This window comes from Gobius niger (assembly GCF_951799975.1).
Source record: "Gobius niger genome assembly, chromosome: 9".
Classification (NCBI taxonomy): domain Eukaryota; kingdom Metazoa; phylum Chordata; class Actinopteri; order Gobiiformes; family Gobiidae; genus Gobius; species Gobius niger.
In genome coordinates, this window is record NC_136860.1 from 23258801 (window position 1) to 23281992 (window position 23192).

The following is a 23192-nucleotide window of genomic DNA, read 5'->3' on the forward strand; positions in this document are numbered from 1 at the left end:
CATCCGGTGCATTTTTTTACCACGAATTATATGATCTAAATAAACTGGCCCAATCTACTATATTTAGTTATCTGTCTCCCAATACATCAGCGATTTCTAAATGCTATTTTAGATAATCAACTGTTTCTATGTCTTTTATTCCTTTATAGACACTAGTGCAATGATTAAAGGAACAGGCCACCATTTTTACATACTGAGATATGTTCTTGCCTGAGCTTAGACGGTTTGATACGTACCTGTCTGGTCTTTGTGTGTGCCCCCAGTCACACAAAACAACCAAAGATGTTGTTAGCATTTGCCTCCCCCAGTGTGTTCCTATAGCTCGAAACGGGGGTGAAGTTGGAAGCTACCTCGCTCTTCCACGGGCGCGCACAAAGACCAGACAGGTACGTATCAACTCATCTAAACTCAGGTAAGAACATATCTCAGTATGGAAGAACTGTGTGCCCTCAGCCACGCAAAAAGAACAAAGATGTTGTTAGCATTTGGCCTCTCCTAATGTATTCCTATAGCTCCAAATGGGGGTGAAGTTGGAAGCTACCACGCTCTTCCAGGTAAGAACATATCTCAGTATGTAAAAATGGTGGCCTGTTCCTTTAACCTCGTGCATAGTACCATGTGCCAAGTTCATGGCACTAACTGCAGTGTCCTTGGTTAATGATAGCATTTCAGCACATTTGAAATATGTAAATATTGTGCAAGGGAATTAATACATTAGATAGAGCTATGGAGGGGGATCGTTTCCTTTCTTTCTCTTCTTGATGTACAAAAAACGTTGACATTTGTGCATTTTCAACTCCATCAAGAACCTGCTGTCTTCACTGTAATGGAGCAAAGCAGAAGGGAAAGTGCAAAGTCGGTTTATTTATAACATTTTTACGTTCAATTTACTCAGCATAGCACTAAAATAAAGCCCTTCTGAATCTGAACCCTTTGTGGTCAAATGAGTGGAGAGACAATCCTCTAAATTAGCTGGACGCAAAGACCTTGGACTGCCCTATCTTCCCCTCTACTTGAGACACTGTATATTTTTAGAAATTAGCTTAACTCTTTGAAAGGATATTGCCATGGAGACCAAGAAGCAAAACATACTCATGAAGGAATCTTTTTTTTTTTTTTTTTCCCAAAGCAGGGTCTATTGATAGCTCTCTCCGAGTGGAAAGAGACATATCCGGGATGAACTGGTGTGTTTTCCTTCCCTCAACCTTTCATCTCGGACTTTGGTGTGTTGAGCGTCACAGCGTTTTCACTTCACAGATTATGAAGCCTATTTTTGGAAATGTATGCACAATTTTGGTCGGTTACGTCACAATGATTAAAAGCCTCGTTCCATAGAGAAACGCGTTCCAGTTGTCCAGGCGGAAATGACATTGACACAAATACAAATACTTTAAGCTACAAAGGGGAACAATCAGGCAAAACGTGGTCATATGGTTATAATTATGGTCTCTGTATGAACATGTCTGTTGTCTGTGTTGTTTACATAATCCTCGTGGTAATGATGACAGTTAAACATAATCTGGTATATCTGGCTTTGTACCACATTAGACATATATTGGTTACTCATAAGAGAGAACAAAATTCGAAATGTTCATTCTGAAATCATAAATCTCTCTCAAATATCAGTTTTAGATCTGGAACATCTCCCTTTGCTCAATCAAAACTGACAAAAGGACGGCTTCATCCACCAGTTGACCTTTCCCCTTCCCTCCCACTTGTCATTTTGCACCAAGGGTTTCAGATTAACATAATTCTCTTCATGTGCTTTACATGTGACAGAACTGGCAATAAAGCTAATTGAATTGAAAATAGGACTGTTTTTTATGCAGAACACAATGTTTTTAGAGTGAATTATTTATAATGCTCTTGAACTGCTTCCCTTGAGCATGAAGAATATCACTGTTTTATTGTATAAGTAAGTACATCGGGAAAGGAGAAAAGAGCTTGTGAATCTTTTGAGTCATATTTTTGTCCTTTTTACCTCTTAAACCCCGCCTTAACCAAGCCCAACCCAAATCTAAAAGCTTGAAAGAGAAGCATCAAAATAGCGACGAAAATGAGGATGAAGAGGGAACAAAAATTTTCCGGAAAAGCAAAACAGAGCAATGAAAAAAGCAATGAAAAAGCAACAAAAACATGACAAAAACAAAACAAAAAAGTGACGAAAACACGACAACAAAGCAATGAAAAAAACAAACGAAAAAGCCACAAAAACATGACAAAAACACAGCAAAAAAGTGGCAAAAACACGACGAAAACACAACAACAAAACAATGAAAAAAGCAAAAAAAACAGACAATAAAGAAGCAAAAACACAACAACAAAACAATGAAAAAAGTTATGAAAAAGCAAAAAAAAGCCACAAAAAGTGACAAAAACACAACACAAAAGTGACAAAAAACAGGCAAAAACAAGACATCTTTGCAATAAAAGAAAGCAATGAAAAGCAACAAAAAAGCCACAAAAACATGACAAAAACACAACGAAAAAGTGATGAAAACACGACAACAGAGCAATGAAAAAACCAAACCAAAAACCAACAAAAACATGACAAAAAAGAGGCAATAAAAAGACAAAGTGACAAAATAGTGACGAAAAAGTGACATAAAAATGACATTGGCTTTCAAATAAGGCGCTACGCTGTTGCTCTCCAGTCGAAAAGCTTTTAGATTTGGGTAAAGCTGAACTGGAGGTTAAGGCCGGTGCATTGAGGTGAAGCCGTGACATTAATCTCACACATCTCTCACGTTCACCGTTGTGCTAAATGCCGGGCTGTATTCAGGGCTGCTTTGCCTTTTGCGTGCCCATAAAATGTCTTCCAGTTTTTTGAGCTAATACGAGTAAACAAGCCCCCAGATGTTGTTTTAAGAGCGGCACACCGGGCCTAATGAAATGCTGTGTAACCGTTGAGCTTTGCCAGTAGCGATGGATGTAGTGAGTTATTTTCTCTCTTTGCAGATGGGGTAGGTGGCACAAGTGGAGCTTTTTAATTAAAAACTGCTGAGACAGAGCGGTCCTGGAAGAAGAGGTGGCAGTAAGTCTTTCCTGTCCCATGAACGGATCTCTAGACGCAAACAAAAATTACTGTCGGATACAGAAATAAACTTTGTTTAGTGTCTCATTACTTCCAGAGCTTTCTTTTCTGTTTGAGGAAATAGTGTTTAGGATGCTGGTAATAATACTCAAGGCTAGGATTTGTAAAATTAAAGCCATTGGCGTACACAGTTCATACTAATAACAGGATTACAATGTGCTGCTCTTTTCTCTTTTATACAATATAAGGGTGATTAAAAAGTCAACAATGAATATCAATGAACAGAGATGATGCTAATGATACTGCGTCAGATTGGGGTGATGGAGCACAGAACATGGATGCATTTACTTGAACCAGATGGAGTGCATCCATGTGCCGTGGCGGAAATGAGACAAAATGATCCGGGAAAATTACGTAAAGCTTTGTGGCCATCCTAATCTGATGACCATTCAGCTGGGAATTCACTAATTTGCTAATAGCTCATTATGCTGTTTCTTGTTCCTCTCACCGCACAGTTTGTACACTCTGGATGCAAGGAACAGTGCGTACAAATGCTCCTCCATCACAGCATCATTTCCTATTTATGACGTGTGAATAGAAAAAATGCCTAAACCTATTATGACCATGTTTTTTTTTTTACCTCAAATTGTTAACTGTGCAAAAACAAAATAGCTGTCAACCAGGAAAAAAAGTATATATGTAACAGTTTAGATAAACTTCAATATTAATTCATCTTACAGACCAGTGTTTCTAAACCTGGGGTATGGAGAGTCCTGGGGGTACACACACTTTGCAAGGGGTACTGGGAATTAATTCAGATTTAAGAAAGAAAGCAGTTTCAATCAGATTTTGCAATAACATGTATAGATTTGACAGTTGTTGTTTTTTGTTTTTTTTGAACCGGACATCAAGTAGAGTGCAAGCTGGAAAATACCATAGCTATTTGTGGGCATGTTGCACCACATTTACTATTTGAAAAGCCTGTATTACAGTTTTATGGCCCCAAAGGTTCTATGAAGATGAGAGAACACTGCATGACAAAAATAATGTGTAAATGACGGGTGCTGCTTATTCACTTTTGCACATGGTACTCGTTTTGCACAAGAGTAAAGTTACGATAAGTTATGTTATACTTTATCAATCCTCGGAGGGAAAATCATTCTCTACATTTGATCCAGAAACAAGATTAACACACACACAAAAAAAATATAAGTCGTTTTTCATTTTATTAAATGTATTTTACCCCCTAAACAGTTATCGTTGTTACTTGTCATTGTGCCTTTTCCGGCTCCAGTTGGTTGCGTCAATGTCCATACAATACACTCGGGATTATTATTTGTAAAAATGGCAACTGACTTGAAGGATTTGAATGTCAAATGGTTGAGTACAAAGGTCTTGGTGACATTTTCATTTTGGAGCGGAGCCGACGCCCCCGTGCTGTGTGTGTTGCCAAGTCAGACTAATAGCCTCTGTCAGCTTTTGTCACCACGAAGCCTTGCAGGCACCACTTTTACTCTCCACATGGGAAAGGCACATGGAAAAGGTGAAACTCGTCAGAATCATTAATGGACACTGTTTTTTTTTGTCTGGACACTCAAAGATGATTTACATTGCATTATTCATTCACTCCATACTTGGTGGTGGTAAGCTACTATTGTAGCCATAGCTGCCCTGGGGTAGACTGACAGAAGCGAGGTTGCCAAGCTGTGCCATCGACCCCTCCGTTCACCACCAGCCACTCACTCACTACATTCACCCAGGCTTCCTGGTGTTCCTCAGCAGTCTCCCAGCCAAGTACCAACCAGGCCCTTCCCTGCTTAGAGCCGATCGATATCAAAGAAATATACATATTTTATTTTCTGTATTGCAACTGACAATTTATCTTCTTTCCTGTAGGATATATATAAAAAAAATAATAATTGATGTAAAAAAAAAAAGAAAGAAGTCAATCCCAAAAATATGCTGATGGACGGCTGTAACATATTAATTATAATACTCATAATTTCTGTCTCACTTGGACTAATCGCATCAAATCTGATGATTAAAGTTTGAAACCAATAGAATGTATAATTAATTATCTACATGGTTCTGTCTTTAACAGAAGCAAAAGGAAAAAACATAATTCCAAATACATTCTTATACTGGATTTCCTATTAATTCCTATATACTGTATTTTGAAACCAATCCTGGTACCTATTGGATTAATATAGGAGAATCCTATGCAATAAAATCCTATAGGAATCCTATAAGAATTATATAGGAATCCTATAGAGTAAAATCCTATAGGATTCCTATAGGATTTTATTGTATAGGACTCCTGTGGGATTTTCTATTGGATTCCTTTTCTTATAGGAATTTACTATATTCGCTACTTTGCGACAGCGAATCTTTGCAGTTGTGTCACTTGGCAAGACACTTCAATTACTGCCCACCTCCATCTCATTAATTATGTGTAACTGATCGCAAGGAAAATACTTAATTCTTTCTGCTTTATCTTATTATACTAATCAGGACTGCACATAAGCAGCATCTCTGGAGGTCTAATGCATTTGAATATTTAAAGTACAATTTATGCATTTTCCTTTGAATTAAACATGAAATAATTGAAGTGAGGCTTTAAATAATTCAGTGAGCGTGCAGGGAGCTGAGGTCAGCGCAATAAGGCCTCGAATGTGTAATACTGTAAGAACACCACTTGTGCAAATTTTATACAGGCATTACAAGCACAATAGACTACAATACTGGCATTAGTGTTGAGCAGGACAGTAGATTCTCAAACTTTTCCACCAAGACTTCATATACACATCTATAATGGGACTATGTGCTTGGTCTAAGTCTAAGACAAAAGTAGATCTGAACAAGGGTTAATCCACAGGAGAACAAAAATGTGAATGAAGTTGAGTTAAAGAAACAATAGGGACCTTAAATATTCCCAGCAGTCGCTCGTTTTCTTCCAGTAATACCCTTTCAAAGTTTGATAATACAACCAATGCAATAAATCATAAATTCCCACTGATTTAGTGTGTAATATATTTCATGCGCCGACGTTAACCAGGTTTATTGACACTGGGAGCCTTTTTGCGCCCGATCCATCATGCTTGAACACACAAGGCTTGTGTTTTCTCATTAGTGGTCAGTGAGTGAGCGTGAAGTGTGGCGGTGACATCAGAGAGGGTTTACCTCAGCCAATCAAAGACACCACTCCATATTAGAGCCCTTCACTGCGCCACTGCTCTTATCCTCTCAATGTGACACCACCTACATGGCACACGGCAGGTTAAGGGCGCTGCACGCTATGTCATAATGATCTCAGAGTCACAGTACTACATTTTACATCACTTTACTGGCCAACAGTTCATTTTATCAATGAAAAAATGCACAAGCCACTGAGATGGATCCCGAAATTTCAGTTTCACTTTGTCTAATCAGTGTCACTTGACTGTGAGGAGTGCCCAGAAACTGACCTTCATTCTGACCCCCCTCTCCTCACCTTTGGGGCTGTGCACAACTCCAAGGACTGAACTGAATGATGATTTGTAGCTTGTTTACATTTTATAGAAACTGGTGTAAAACTGTTTTATCTCTTAAAGGAATAGTTCACCATTTTTCCATACTAAGATATGTTCTTACCTGAGCTTAGACGAGTTGATGCGTGGAAGAGCTTGGTCACTTCTAACTTCACCCCGTTTGGAGCTACAGGAATGTACTGGGAGAGGCCAAATGCTAACAACATCTTTGGTCTTTTTGCGTGACTGAGGGCACACAATTCTTCCATACTGAGATATGTTCTTACCTGAGCTTAGACGAGTTGATACGTACCTGTCTGGTCTTTGTGTGTGCCCGTGGAAGAGCTTGGTCGCTTCTAACTTCTAACCCGTTTGGAGCCATAGGAATACATTGGGAGAGGCCAAATGCTAACAACATCTTTGGTCGTTTTGCATGACTGAGCGCACGCACAAAGACCAGCCAGGTACGCATCAACTCGTCTAAGCTCAGGTAAGAACATATCTCAGTATGGAAAAACGGTGGCCTGTTCCTTTAACCCCCACCTGAACTGAGCATGTTTTCTCCAGTTTGGCTTTACCCAAATCTAAATGCTTCTTAAAAGAAGGATGAACACGTGACACAAAAAGTGATAAAAACGTGACGAAAAAGCAACCAAACTAGCAACAAAAGAGCGACATAAACGTGACATAAATGTGGCGAAACCAAGAAGCAACGGAGAAAAAAAAACAATGAAAAGGCAACAACAACACGACAGAAACCCTACAAAAACATGTCAAAAATGTGACAAAAATGTGGTGACAACACAACAAAAAAGTTATGATCAGTTTTGTTGGCCTTAGCTTTCAAATGAGGTGTTATACTGTTGCTCTCCAGTCCAGAGGCTTTTAGATTTGGGTAAAGCTGGAGAAAATGCAATAATAACTTAAAAGTAAAGCTAAGAAATGCCTTATTCGCAGATACTTGGGAGGAATATGCCAATGCAGCAATACGGTCATCTATATGAGTTATTAATGTATAGATATAATGTATGGACAAAAATAATAGTTCAACCTAAAAATGGAAAACAAACCGAGCAGTTGCTGATTCATGATTCTGCCTGCCCACTAGAATCTTTTTTCTACATTGTGCCCAAAAGCTTATTCTGGTTGCAGTGCTATCACTCTCAATCACAGCTACATTTGCGATTCATTTATAAGAATGTATGTTTCCGGAGGTTCTGGAGAGCGCTCATGACTGTGTCTTTGCAAATGTTTGATTCATGAGTTGTGGAGGAGGTGTTGATGTTGCAGAACGTAACTCAGATGAGTAGGACAGACTGAGAGGAAGTGAGTGACTGCCGCACTGTTGCTGTTAATTTCCATGCGCAATTAACCCGACACCTCAGTCATATTTCTCTGTGAAAGGCCGTCGTGTCTTGGCCAACGGATTCAATACGATGTATGTGTGCTTGTTTGAAGCAATCAATGTACATAACCTATAAATTTCAAGTCATGCTGTGGGGACTTTTTATCTTGTTTGTCATCACTGGCTGCACTATAAACCCAAATAATTCACTTTGTTATGTCTTATGCCTTGTTTGTATAAGTTATGCACTCCAGCAACAATGGCAGCTGGACTAACTCATTGTGGTAATAACTGTACTTAACTTTTCACACCAACGGTACAATTTTGTATGTTCAGTATTTGCTTTTTGACTAAACATTTGGAGTTCTCCCCCCTGATAGAATGACATGTTGTGTGCTGATGAATATACTGTTTTTGATTGTGACGTATTGACAGAGTTGCTTGTTGCTTGAAGAGGAAGTGAAACAGCTGCGGCACAGACTTGGGTGGAGTTTTTCTGAAATTGAACCACAACACTGCGTGAGGATCTCCGGAGGTGAAACACTGAACAACTCGGATCTTTATGTTCTTCTTCTACTCACAAGCTCATCCCCTGCAGCTGCGACGTGCAACTGACTCGTGACCTTCAAAACCTCCAGCCCACAAACAAAAACGGTCTCCTTTTGTTTCACAACCGCTCAACATCTTTTTTTTTTTTTTTTTCAGACATCTGTGTACAGACTTAATGAATGTGCCCCCACTGTTATTGGAAAGACAGTGAATCTCTGGAACGAAAGAAACAATTGCTCATAGGTTCGTTTTTCATTTTAGTGTGTAAAAAGTACCATGTCCACATGGGTGTTTTACCATAATAGTCAGAATGGTGCTTAAAGGGACTGCTGGTTATTGTTGGTGGCAAACTGTATTTCATATCTCCACAATAAAATATTCATCTTTCAAGCTGTTATTTTTAATTTGTCTTTCATCATCTACAATTTTAGTGTTATCATAGGAGTGACTTACTGTGGCAGATTTGACCCAGTAGCTTTCTTAGATTAGATTACATTTATTAAAGATGAAATGCCCTGAAATGTGTAGTCACTGTACACGTGTATCAATGTGTAAGGATTACAGTTGTATTTTGTTAATTTACTATTTATTTTTATTAAGATACAACAAAATGTAGCTTAATAAATGCAATGGGAAAAAAGGACACCTGGTTAGCATGCTGCATATTACTCACACAAAATATGGTAATATATTAGTCATTAAGTATCTCAAGTAAAAAGTGCATGTAAATGGTTTGTATTGATGTATGGAAGAAAAAAAAAGGTGTAGCAAACGTCGTCAAAACGAGAGGGAAAGTGAAGAAAAGGGAAATCTTTGACTTCTGCTCGATTACTAAAAATATAAATTGAAGTAACTTGCCCAGCATTAAATGGTCAGTCTGTAAATTTAAATGTTTTGCAAATTTAATAGACTGCATACAATTGAGCGCCAGGGCCTGCAATTTGAGGTAATAGAAGTAATATATAATAACAATGTATTCTGTAAGGTCCCTCCCTTTGCTGATTTCAGACACTAATCAGAAACCCCGGGCTACCACTTTGACCAATGAGACGAGCTTTTCCTCTAAACCAGCCTGTCTGGTCCAATCAGGAGAGAAGGGGGAGGAGCTTGATCGTTGATGTTTGAAAATTCTGTTCCTGCTCTCCTGATTTTGCAAAATAAGAGGGATTTTCTGGATAAAGAAGGGAGGAGTTTGTTTACTTTCAAATTTAAGTGCATCAAACCAATGCACCAATGAACTTATGCCTCTTTTTAAAGTATTTGTTTTATTTAACCAGGAGAGAAATTTCAGGAATTCTTTTTCAGGCGAGTCCTGGCCCCAGAGGAGAACCTACTGTACACAGGGAGAACATGCCAACTCCTCACAGGACCTTAAACAAGTAAGATCTTTACTTAGAAACTTAAGTGAGTGAGTTATTTGTAGCTTACTGTGTGGGCTGTAACGTGAGTGAAATGTAAGCCAGATGAAAACAATCTGCTTTTGATCACAAAAGAGCACACCGCTAACATTTGCTATTTTTATCCTGTTTGTCTGCGCCTCAAATTAAGCTCTGGGCCATTTGTTTTGGCTGCAGCACGTTCCCCGTCTGCTCCTCTCTGTGGAGGTTCCTGCTGGAGTTTGTAACTTTAAATCAGCCTAATGTGACTTTTATCCCACCCGGACGTGAACTTTGCTGTTGAATCATCCTCTGAAAGCCTTTTTTTTTTGGACCTTCAAGTCTTCAAAAGGAATTTAATTGTTTTCTTTCCTCTGAACATTTCCAGAGATTAAAAAAAAATCCTAACCAAATATATTAGTGTAAACTTGTACAGTAAGCCTAAGCGTATTACTAAAATTACTAAGTCATTTTTAAAGTGTTTTCCATCACTGTGCGCTCCTTTGCTCCTACAAAGAAGAACTAAAACGAAGCCAATCTCCTACATAATGGACATTTTACCAATTTAACATTGTTAGCCTGTTTTATTTTGCCATTGTGGTTTCACGGAGCCAAAAGCCAAGAGCAGCTACAGGAAGATGGAAATATTAGAAGTGGAGAGAGTGTTGTTTCTCTGGGGACTGGCCTCTTATAGACCGACAGGAAGCAGTGTGTACTTTTCGTGAAATGAGCCAACTTCTAAGCCATATGTGAAAGTGCAAATGACTAACAATCCATGCCAGTACAAAGACATTTTTAGAGTAATCTGATCTGTCCAGAGCAGGTCTGCTGTCTGTGTGAGGTGATAATAGTGGGAGAAAGACATTGTTAACAATGGCAGGTACAAGAGTGTGTAAAAGCAGCCTGCAGCGGTATCATGAAGCATCCAAACACATTGATTCTTCTAACCTGGCTCTTGAAGAGAAGACTATAATGGTCACTTAGAGCAGTGCCTCCCAGCCCGAAGAACGAGGACCGCGGGGGGTACACAAGCACTTAGCTGGGGGTAGTTGGGAGTCTCTCAGGTTAATAAAGAATGGACAATAAAGTACTATTTGCATATACATCTTTCTTTTACAGTACACTTTCTGACTAAGAATGTGTTTGGAGCATTTTGAACATATACAGAAATAATAAATATGGTACTTTCTTCAAAATATCACCAAAGGTTGAGTTAGGGGGTGTTAGGTAATGGATAGATGGTACTCAAGACAAAAAAGGTTAGGAGCCACTGACCTAGAGCTCAGAATATGCACCTTTCTACTGTTTGAAAATAATAAGTAATTTCTTGCCAGACACAGGTAGTGAGTGAAATTAACATGGAAATTGTTGTGATTCTGAATGTAATATATATATATATATATATATATATATATATATATATATATATATATATATATATATATATATATATATATTCTTTTATTTCAAGCTTGAATTAATTCATGTATTAGTGCAACTTTCGACAAAAAAAAACAACACTTTTCAGTTCTTTAAACGTTGTAATAAACAAACAGAAAACATTCTTAAAATCTTAAGTAGAATAGGCCAAACAGTCATTAACTAAACTATGCTCTTGCTGCTGAGAAGTGTAACAACATGGGCGGTCATTGGAATGGTAAGCAAGCCCCATATTTAACTACAGTGTACACTACCGGTCAAAAGTTTGGAGACGCTATTTATGTTTCAGCACATGGGATTATGTAGGAAACAAAAAAGGCTGAAATATCTCAAATTGCCACCCTTTATTCTTGACAATTCTCTCAATGCAGCTTCAATTTTCTCAATGAGCTATAATAAGGTCGTCGTGGTCGTCACCTGAAAGAGTTTAACAGTCTGTGTGACTTGAAAACCATTTCTGGACATCGTGAAGCTCATTGAGAAAAGGTCAACAATGCAAAGCAGTAATCAAAGCAAAAGGCGGCTAATCTCTCTCAACTTTTTTTTGGTTTAAAACATAATTCCATATTCCAGCCATATTCCACAGTCCAAATTATGCCGATGGGCTGATTGTATGAATTTGAATGCACTGTCATATAATGTTATTGTTTTAACCACAGCATAGCAAGTCCAAGGCACATTTCCCTACGGGACAATAAAGTTGATCCTTATCCTTATGTGTTCATTCATAAATCAATGAATGTGTGAGCAGTGTAAATGGTCTTGAAATAAAAGAAAACACAGCTCCAAACTTTTGCCCGGTCTTGCATATGGAGTAGAGGGCCGCAGATGGTGGTCAGTGCAGAGTGGATCATTTATATAAGTGCATATGCTTCTTAATGAGGTTACAATTTAATGACATCGTCGGACATTAGGGTCAACACTGCAAGAAGTAATTAAGTAGACTAGTATAAACATCTCAATTTGAGCATAACAATCCAATTGTTTGTTGTTTTGACTGGTTAAGAAGTTGTTGGGCATTTGTCCTAGATTATTTCACTTGTTCTGAGATGTTTCTGACTCGTTTCGATACATTTCGTCCCTGTTTCAGGTCATTTTCTTTGCCAATGGGGTAAGAAAATTGGTCTTATCTCATTGGCAATTTTACTTTCTTATTTCAGGCGAGATTTACCCTAGAACTGGTCTGAAATGTCCTCAAACAAGCAAAGTAAACTTGGTCCGATCAGGAAAAGTGTCTAAATGAGTGAAAACCGCTCAAAACAAGATACATTTCCGCAATTCAAGTCATTTAAGCCAATGCTTGATATTTACTTTTTGCAGTGAATTTATCAAGATACATAGAAAAGCTCCCCCCCCAAAATGATCTGGGTCATAGTTTGGACACCCCTGCTGCAGTATTGCACAGGGCTCTGTTCTACACTGCACATGTTTGCTTATCGCAGACTGCCCATTATTGAAAAGTTCTCCATGTTTGAGACGTGTTTTCAAATCGACAGCACACAGACCCAATTACGATCCTTCAGCAATTACAGCTAAGTTAATACCGTAGGCCATAGAGGCTGCTTTAATCCCTGGTAGGGAGAGTCGGATGGGGAATAGAGACAGCTGTTGATCAGTTTTAGACCGAAGAGAGGCGAGACAACTGAGGAGGAAGCTGCAGACGCACAGGACATTAAGCGTGCGCACAACAGAGGACGGCGAAAACAGAGGAAGAGAGAAAGGGGGGATCGAGAGAGAGAGAGAGAGAGAGAGAGAGAGAGAGAGAGAGAGAGAGAGAGAGAGAGAGAGAGAGAGAGAGGACAGCAGCGGAGGGAGAAGGGGGAGAGGAAGCGAAAACCTTAATTAATTCAGCCGAGATGGGAGGGACGTTGCCGCTCTCCGCGCCGTGAGCCGTCGTGCTGCATGAAGTGTGTGTCAGTCGATGTCTCCGTCTCCTTGTGTTGTTTGTGCCCTTTACGGAGGAAGACGAGTCCCGGGTCCCAAACTGTGCATGCACACACACGGCGTCGCTTCTTCCCCACTCGCGGACTTCACTGGGGGGATGTCATAGGCTATGGACCGGAGCAGCTGCCATAATCCGAAGGTAAGGCAGAAGAAGAAGGAGAAGAAGAAGAGTCAATGCTGTGCTTGATTGATCGCCCGCTCGTAATCGTCCCACACAAATCTGCCCGCCTGTCCGTGTCATCATGGCTCACCAAATTGCACTTGAGCGTTTAACTCTTGTTTTTAGCCAGTTCTTTACTGGTCAGCTCGGGATGTCATTGGCATAAGGGTGGATGCGTCGTGTGTGAACGTCTCGGTTACATGTACATGATACTGTGGGAACCAGCTCCACACATGACGAGATCTTCTCATGTGTGATCTTCTTCCACTGAGATTGACAAATAAATAGAATTTTTTTTTAAATCGCAAACTGCAACAAATGTTTAGCTTTCTATTTCTTAAAAAGCAGGGTCACAGAGGGCTAAAGCTCTAGTCCATCAGGTTGTTTTATTGTTTACTGTAGGGCATCTATTCATGTTCTTTTTCTTTATAGTTTGACTATCAGAGTGTTTATTAAATACATTTGTGATAGCTGTCTTTAGCATTACAATAAATACGTTATTGCAATATTTTGCTAAGCCATTTCAACACTGTTTCTCATTCATTTCAGACAATATATGTATGTTTTTTCATCAAATTCAGTCAAAACAAGACTGAAAAAAAAAAAGAAAACCTGAGTGATTGGATAATCATAATGTGGCTGCGGGTGCAATGCAAGAACTGGATATTTGTGGTTTCTAATGTAGTTAAAGATCATTGAGTGTTTGTAATTTCAGACCGATTCTCCAGAGAAGCCTCTATGACTTTTCAGTCATTAATCTCCAGTCGCCTATCTAGGCTGCCCCCTTATCAAGCAGTCACTAAATGCAACTCCTGTTCGACGACAGCATCCACTTGATTGGTGATAAACATTAGTACATCCATGGTCGGCAGTGACAGAGGCAGAGCTTGAGACAGGAGGAGGTGGCCCGAATGCAAGGAGAGGAGTTAAAGTGAAAAGAGACAGATTGAGTTGAAATAGAAAGCTGGATTTCAGTGTTTCTGTGATGCAGCGCACGTTCCCAGGTCCTACAAAGGCATCAGAGTCAAGTACCTCTACATGGGTTGTGTCTAAGTGCAAGCTAACGGTGTCATTCATGGCTAAAAGCACGTTAGCCGGATGGGCAGCCGGTTGTAGGTCAATGGAGGTCCGCTGAGATGGCCCACTGGTCATTGTTTTCCTACGAGACAGTAATTCATCACACGGATTAAGAGGTGCACAATCGCTTCTCTGAACGACGTGATTATGACACGAAGGGAAAAAAACACTTTAATTTCAATATTGACCTGGATTGAGTGTGACCCCAATTGAAAGAGAGCAGCGAAGAGCTTTTTGTGTAAAATCTGGCTTCTTCTGGGCTTTGTAGGTTTTCATCACCCTATCCATGGACATTTTTGAGAGTGATAGTGGACGCAATTCACGATTTCGGTCAAGGTTATGAAGGAGTCTGTGATTGGGTTAAGCTTGTTCAGTTGTTTTGGCCTATGGTGCGGAAAGTGAGTGCTCCATCACTAAACAGCAATGTACTGAGTTGGGTATGTGTTTACTGACAGTGACTGTTCTACTTGTGGTTGCAATGTAGTCTGAGTTGGGTAACAATTGTGTGGTTTCAAGGACAAGGCATTTACCCCTGAACTAAAGGATTTCTGGTGTGGTTTTTGTGACTTTATGGAAAATGTACTTGCTTAATAAAGGCTTTTTGATCTTATTGTTATATCTTTTTTATATGCTCTAATTCTCAGTGTAGCATTCTATTTTGTTGAAGGATTAAAAAAAAAGTGTGCATTGTATTTTTGGAAATGCTTTGATTTACTTTAGACAAAACGTGAGTCAGCCTAAGTTGTGCTCAGGAAACAGATAAGAATCGGTGCAAATGCTTTTTCATTTGTTGTGGTTTGTAGACGTGCGGATCACGTTCAATTCATAGAATTTTAAAGTCAAATTGTGACTCAATCCTTTGTCAGTGTCAATGTATCGGCCTGGTACTTGTCCGTCCTGTGGCATTTACAGCCCATTGTTGGAGTGGAGTTTTTGACTTTAGAGTAATAAAGTGGAAAGTATTTTATGTCACATGGCACTGGATTGGACAGGATTCATATTTTAAAGTCTATCCTATCTATATTTGTGGAAATGGAAAAAAAAAAAGATGTTCTTATCGCAGAGGAGGACATAGATATTGATACAGTTCTGTATGATTTTAGTTCACTGGAGGTTAAAGAAAGACTATCTCTAACACGGAATAGAGATGCACAAAAGGCTTCTCGAGAAAGAAAATGATTCACCTTAAAATAACTCTTGAATTGATTTAGTCAGTGCGGCGCAACCCTGGGGCCAGAACCAAACCTGCTAAAGGGGCCGCTCCTAACTGCACTTTGCATGTCATGAATGTCGTAGATTATCCCGCAGTAAAATGCCATCTCTTCTAATACTACATGTTTGAATAACTGTAGCAAATTCTGTTTGGTTTCCATCTTTTTCCATTATGTACTGCATGTTTTGTACACAAACATCTGCTTTATCCATGTTTTGAGCACATGGACTAACAACTATGCTAAAAGTACATGGGCTTTTTGCAACAGCAACAAAAGAAAGACATAGGACAAGGGCTACTTCTCCAATATCTGCAATGTAGAAATAACTAGTAGCAGTGACAAGCACACAATTGTTGTTGAATCAAACCTCAATCTTTAAGTCAGTCTGTGACAGAGTAAAGTGGAGTGCGGGGGTGGGTTGTGTAGTGTCACAGCTTCCTGGGGACTTGGGTGAAAGTTTAAGTTGCTGTGTGAGAAACAGCAGTGATGATCTGTAGTGTCTTCTGTTGTGTCTTCCCTTGGACGTATGTGAAAAGTTTGGGTCTGGCCCCAGGGTTTATTCACATCCTCACGTATTTAAATGAAATGGCATCCTGATTTACATGCAGTGTAGTGGGTTGGGCGTGCCTTGGCCTTTCCGTCCACATTCTGCTGAACGTTGCCATGTTGTTGGAGCCATAAAGGATTGTGCGTGTCCCTGTAGATTGGACAAAAGACAGAGCGGGACCAACATCACACCGGCATGTAGTTCAGCTGTCAGCTTGGGCCATATACTAGATAGGGGGAAACGTAGGTGCACCGAGTCAGCCAACCCAAAATGTTATTCTGGTACAGCCGCTGTTCTGAACAACATTCAATCAGAACAACAAATCCGAATTTCCTGTTGGCATTAAAACATTCGCTTAATAACACCCGTGAGTCACTACCTCATATATTTTAATGTGTTTGATTTTAAAACAACTACAATACTTACATCCACATGGCCCACACTGTAGCAGTACTTTTTCACAATCATACAACTCTAAAGAGCTTTATGTCTTAAGATGGGTAGAACACTTCACAAGGAACATGCTTTCAGAGACGGACAGAGTGAAAAAAAGAAGTGTGAAAACAGCATGTGTTATAAGACAGAGGCCGACAGGGACAGCGTACAGTGTATGTGCCTTGTCTGGACACGCTCTGAGACTGCAGACCTTTTAAGGCTAAAGATATAGCTCTATGTGCTGCTCCTGAGGTCAGCGGGGCCCCATACGGTTCAGTCTCGCAGACAATATTAGCCAGTAAATCTGTCTTTAATTGCCTTTTTGACATGTTTCCGTTTGACCCTGCTCACGACTGACCCTGTCACACTGAAGAAGGAAATATGGTCACAGGCTCCACTAATGGCTATTTTTGATCTTTCACTTTTCATAAAGACATTGTTTTATCAGAGCTTGATGAAGGACATACCTTAGATCTTATGGCTGGAGTTATACAGTCATTTTGAATTAGTCTATTTTCTTATTACTGATTGATTATTGTATGGTTTATACTCTGGCCTCACAGCTAGAAGGCCCTGTGCTTTGTGTCTGAGTAGGTGCTGCGGATTTCTTCGTCAACCAAACTATGCACCACACTGATAAATCCCAGTTTGGTGCTTGGCTCAAGATCTGAAGATGGGTCAAATCAAGGATAGCACTCAGTTAGTGCGTTCCCAGACAAGGGCACTGTAAGGAGGCCTCTAAAGGTTGTCCACAAAACATTCACATAAAAAAAGATGTTTTAACTTTTTGTGTGTTTTGTTTTTTATAATCAGTATTAGCCTATAGTCACTGTCCTGTGTACATTGTTATGTACATTTACGGGACATTTATTGTTTGAGAATTTTCGAGCGGAGAAATGTATGAGGAAAAACATTACGTATATCTTTAAATGAGTTATAGGATAGTTGTGTGTAGGCCTGTCACAATAACAAATGTGAAGTTCGATATATTGAGGCAGGAAAGTATCACGATAAACGATATTGATTCTAACGATACTAGATTCTGTCAACTCTCAGGCGTATAAATGAATATTATCATATCCTAAAATACCACACAAGCTGCAATAAACATGAAATATAATGTCACTCAATTTACTTCAGTTAAAAAATCTAACTTTTACAAAGAAAAAATGGGGTGGAAATGCTTATAAATGTAGAGATGATAAATATCGAGCCCGTAAATATATCGTTTATCTGTTTTTTATTGAACGATAAGTCAATATAGTAATTATCGTGACAGCCCGAGTTGTGTGTTTGCTATAGATATCAGAAGCTCAAACATAGTGGTGTTTCTCCTCCTCCTTCAGTCTGTCCAACACTCGGTCAATCACACTCTGTCTCTACATCTTTCCATTACAAAGAGTCTAATGGGTCATTACAGGTGTAATGGGTGTAAACAAAGCACAACAGCGCGCTGTAGGAGTCTCAAGTGCCTTGTTTACCAAAACATTAACCAATTTAATATCCTTAGAAAGCAGTGGTCATTGAGAGACACATTCACAAATATACATTTACACCGGTCTGCAGAATATGCTAAAATAGACAAACGAAGCACTTTGTGAAATGTAAACTGAAACAAAGCAATTTATAACGTCTCTGATTTATGTATTTAATTCTGTCTATCTAGCATGCTTTCTTCTTTTATGTTCTTAAATGTTAGGAAAATTAAAATTAATACAATGAACGAGTAAAATCTGTCCTTTCACTGACCCCGATGATTAACAGTTGAATTGTTTAGGAATATTTTAAACTGTGCTCAGGAGCCACGTGAATGTTACCTTTTCTGGCATACTCATCTAAAAATATAAATTCGATTACCGGCAGTATTAAATGTCTTAGAGCAAACAAACTTGTCCTGCTATTTTCCTATATTGCAGTGTTGTCGGAGTAGCCTGGTCTGACTCTGTTCTCATGAGCTAATTGAGTGTGTGGGAAAGAAGTGTTTATATCAACTGGATTTGAAGTGTTCACCATTCGTCACCGTCACCGAGACTTATGTCACTGCATCGCGCAGTTCACAATAATCCTATGAACTAGTAAAGCACGGTGCATTATCTGGGTATTGTTTCAGTTGGGGCCCCTGCATAATTGAAATGCAAAGTGAAGCTTGAATTTTACATTTGTGGACTTGTTCAGTAAGCTACGTAACGACCCAGTTATAGCTCGATGTCTATATTTAGCAAGTGCTTGGATCATGAAGATCATCTCTCTTTGCTGTAAATGTCGGCACTTTGACACAGGAAAAAAAAGCTCTCCTTTTAATCATATGCTTGCACTTTCCTGAGGTTTCCGCTGGTGTTGCCAATGAGGCAGTGATGTGTATGTGTGTGCGTGGATCGTGAACTTTGCTGTTGTTATCAAGCCGTTTCAACAGTCTTCCTGTAGAGAGTACAGTTGGCTACATTGGGGGTTTTGTTCATAGCTTTGTAAAACTCCCCATTCACTTACAGAGGTTTAAAATTGTGTGTTGATAAGCAGATATTTTTAAATTGGCTATGTAAACCATGACTTTACCTAATTACAGTGGCAAATGTTTGGGCACCCCAGGTCAAAATGTATGTGAAGTTACATTATTATATCTTTTACTTCCTGTGCCTCTTGGATTGGTCTATCATAAATATTGAGATGTGTTTAGTGTCTTTATACATTTGTAGAATCCATCTTCTTTTTAACTCAGCTTTTGTCAGAGAGTGGTTTACATTTTCCTCCAGAATTACTTTCCTCTACTTGTGAAATGTTCCTCGTGCCAATGGCTGCAATTCAGACCCAAAGCCTGATCGATCCACCGCAAAGCTTAATTAACAGCTGGACAGATGTTCACTGCCCTTTCTTCTCCAAAATGTACCCATCCTCATTCAGGCCAAAAAGTTCTGCTTTAACCCTGTCTGCCATAGCCTGATACGTTTTGGAAACAAGACCAGTGGACCGATGAGGTGGACATAAAAAAATAGTAATATTAGCGTCTTGGCCGGACTGAGCAAAGACTAATTCTAAAACTTTCATTAATCGTTGATGAACTGGCAGGCAAGTTGTTGTTGTTGTTTATATTTACAGTGACAGTATTTCTACCCCATACGTTAAGAAAGTTAGGAATGTGCTTGGGCCACAACTAAATATCCAAAATGTACAAAATTGTGCAAAAAGAAAAAATCAGGTATTGGGGCATGAAGTGATTGGAGTTGATGGATATTCCTATGAAGAAGTAGCAGCTCTTACTTGATTATTTTAATTATCCCAGACCTCTCCTCTTCATAAGTCTTTCTTGAGTGTGGGCTCATGTTTCTGTTTACATTATGACCTCATACGTCTGCGGGCCTTAATCATCATCAGTCTCCTAATTTGGCCTTGCTGCAGCTCCTCATGCTCACGCCCTGCTACAGAATACACACACCACGGTGCGGATAAGGCCAGTGTTTAAAAAGAGCTAATAATACAGAAAATGAATCCATCAGGTCAAACAAATCGTTATAGAAAGCTAGTAAGAGTCATATTCAGGTTCTGCAGTTTGAGAACTGTTGCCACGACAGGCAAGTGATTAATGTATTACTTATTATTATACTGTCTGCACTTGTATTTGTGTATGCTTAGAAAGAGGCTAAATTTAGATGGTGTATATTAGAGGGTTTTGTTCAGATGAGGATGTTGTATTTGACGTGTTATTGTCATGGTTGGTTCTAAATATGTGTCAGAGTGTACCCAACTGAGCCACTTTCACCCCTTTGTGAAATGAAGACATGCACCTTATTTATAGGGTACGTGGGCCCCAGAATGTATGCGAGACAGGTGGGTTCTGCCAAACGCTAACAATTATTTCAGATTTAAAAAATGATGAAACTGAATTGCATTAATCAGTATTGATTTGAAAAGTGACATTTTGCTGTATAAAGTTTGCCTTTGAGAGTGTTTTAGCCTTATTTTAAACCCAACTCAAGGACTCAAGACAAAAAAGATTGACAACCACATAATTAGGATAGCTAATGTTTTTGGTAGGGCTGCACAATATATCGCAAAAAATATCGTATCGCGATATTAGCTGATGCAACATCCGTATCGCAAGAAGCCACAATATATCGCCACATTACCATAGCCTTCATCTGACTGAGATCGACCCATTTTTTTGCAAACTCAAACTCATGCATTGAAGTCATGTGTAAAAGTTCAGTTTGAGTTTAACATTTACTAGCTTTGTTAAATTCTACCCTTGTTTTGCTCCTGATGTTTTTTTTTTAAGTCTTCTTTTGACACAATTTGCTGACAAAAATGGAACATATCATGTTTGGTGAAATATCGCAATAATATCGTTATCGCGGTATTGCACAGCCGTATCGCATATCGAAAGTCACTTCAATATCGTGCAGCCCTAGTTTTTGGCTTCCTGTTTATTTCATTTTTTGGATTATTTGGTTGGGACAGTGCATGTTAATGAACACACATGGGTCTCATGCATGTAAACGCACCACACTGGATTGAAGCCATGGGCTTATTTCCATCTGTCGTCCCCTACTCACACTCTCAAACACACTCTCATTCATCCTGGCCTGTTGTTCATGTTTTTTAATGGTAGGGGAAACCTACACAATAGATAATAACATCTCACTTCTCAAATACTGAATTTGCGTTTACCTTGGTCATCATAACCTGGTCATTCATGTAACAAAATACTATCATGCATACTTACATTGACAACCTGCTTTGCCTCTTCTCTTTGACAAAATCGATACACACACAATTACACAGCCTTGATTTAGTGTTTCTCTGTGATGCTCAAACAGAGAGTCTCATCTGCTCTTTCTCTTGCCAGGTCTGTTTTTGTATCACCCAAAGACACAAACCAAACGTAATGTGGAGGTGTAAATTAACCCTTTTCTCATCCGTCTTTTTCGAGAGGCTGTGTGACTCAGGGGCGGCTGCTAAAGGCTACAAAACAACAATTTTTGAGAAGAACACAGCAGTTCTCATTTGGTCCTTTGTCATGATTTCCTTCTTTTTTTTTTTAGCTTGACTTAAAAGCAAGAGAGATGCTTTGATATTGGGGGAAAAAATATAAAAATAGAGCAAAGGTTTAGCGGTTGTAGACAAGAATAAAGTCAGTCTTCTTTCATCAAACAACAATATAGTTTCGTGACAGCACACATGCACACGCACACACACACACACACACACACACACACACATGCACACACACACACACACACACACACACACACACACACACACACACACGCACACACACACACACGGTGAAGATGACAATGCATACAATTGTAACTTGGAGCTTGCATTATCACTTTATAAAGAAAGTGGTCCAACACACGATACAACATTCCATCCAAAAAGTAATAGAAGGATTTATTTCATTATGAATGTTTTCATGGTGAACAGTACTATAGATACTATAGTGTTGCTGAACCTAGACCTGACCAACTGCAGAAACACCCTTTCGCAACGTCAAGATGGTTGACATTGCAGGACGATTTCAGTAAAGTGCCGCTGCTCTGAACTCGAAGGCCACGATCACTTCTGTGGCAGCTTCTTCAAAAAGCACGGCGGCCAGATGAAAGTGAAACTGCGACAAACTAAAAGGAAACGTGGAATTCCACTTTGGGCAGCCCAGTGTCACAGTGGTTAGTGCTCGTGCTTCACAGCTAGAAGGTCCGGGTTTGATTCCCACCTGGACAAGGCCTTTCTATGTGGAGTTTGCATGTTCTCCACGTGTCTGCGTAGATTTCCTCCGGGTACTTCGGTTTCTCCTACCACTAAAAACATGTACAATAGGCCAGGTTGAATGAGGGTGTGCTTGAGTGTGCAAGTGCGGCACAACGGATGCAAATTAAGGCAAGGCTACAATCCGGAGTGGTGTGTTCATTAACATGCACTGTCCCAACCAAATAAACCAATGAATAAAATAATAAAATAACAGTTGGTGAAATCCAGGTGGTGACTTAATTTTTTTGGTTAGGCAGTGTATACTGTATATTAAAATCTTTTGGACAGTCCAGTGGCTGCAACAGTGGGGCGACAGTGGCGCAGATGGTAGTGCGGGTCGTCTCATGATCGGAAGGTCGGGGGTTCGAATCCCACCTCCAGAAGGTGCACACTGTCGTTGTGTCCTTGGGCAAGACACTTCACCCACATTGCCCCCAGTGTCTGCGTACATTGGCGTATAAATGAGAGTATGAATGGGTGAGTGGATCCTTGCTGTAAAGCGCTTTGAGTGCCTAATGTAAGTGGAAAAGTGCTATATAAGTTGAGACCATTTAACTAACGATTATTTTGTTATCGATTATTTTTACAATTAATCGATTGGCTGTGAATGGTGTAGAAAAATAGATTTTAGCTAAAGTGGCACTGCTTGAGGACATGTTGATGGAGTAAACTGAAAGTAAATGTTTGAGGCTTAGCGCTAATTCTGCTTTCTGATTGTATGAGGCACAGACAGATATTAATGAAATGTACAATGTACAAAACACTACATACACTAGCTAGAAAAACAAAGTAATCAAAAATACTACATTTTCATATCATT

At 39.4% G+C, this 23192-nt stretch overlaps 1 protein-coding gene across 4 annotated transcripts in view; it reads left to right on the forward strand.

Annotated features, from left to right (window-relative positions):
* The first annotated feature begins 12990 nt into the window (after window positions 1-12990).
* The window catches only part of dgkg (diacylglycerol kinase, gamma), a 67829-nt gene continuing 57627 nt past the window's right edge, over window positions 12991-23192 (forward strand). For 2 of the 4 annotated variants that reach the window (XM_079563129.1, XM_079563130.1), the window contains exon 1: window positions 12991-13333. The gene's annotated coding sequence lies outside the window, so the exon portion shown is untranslated. The remainder of the gene's footprint in view (window positions 13334-23192) is intronic. The other 2 variants (XM_079563131.1, XM_079563132.1) reach the window with 1 other exon arrangement.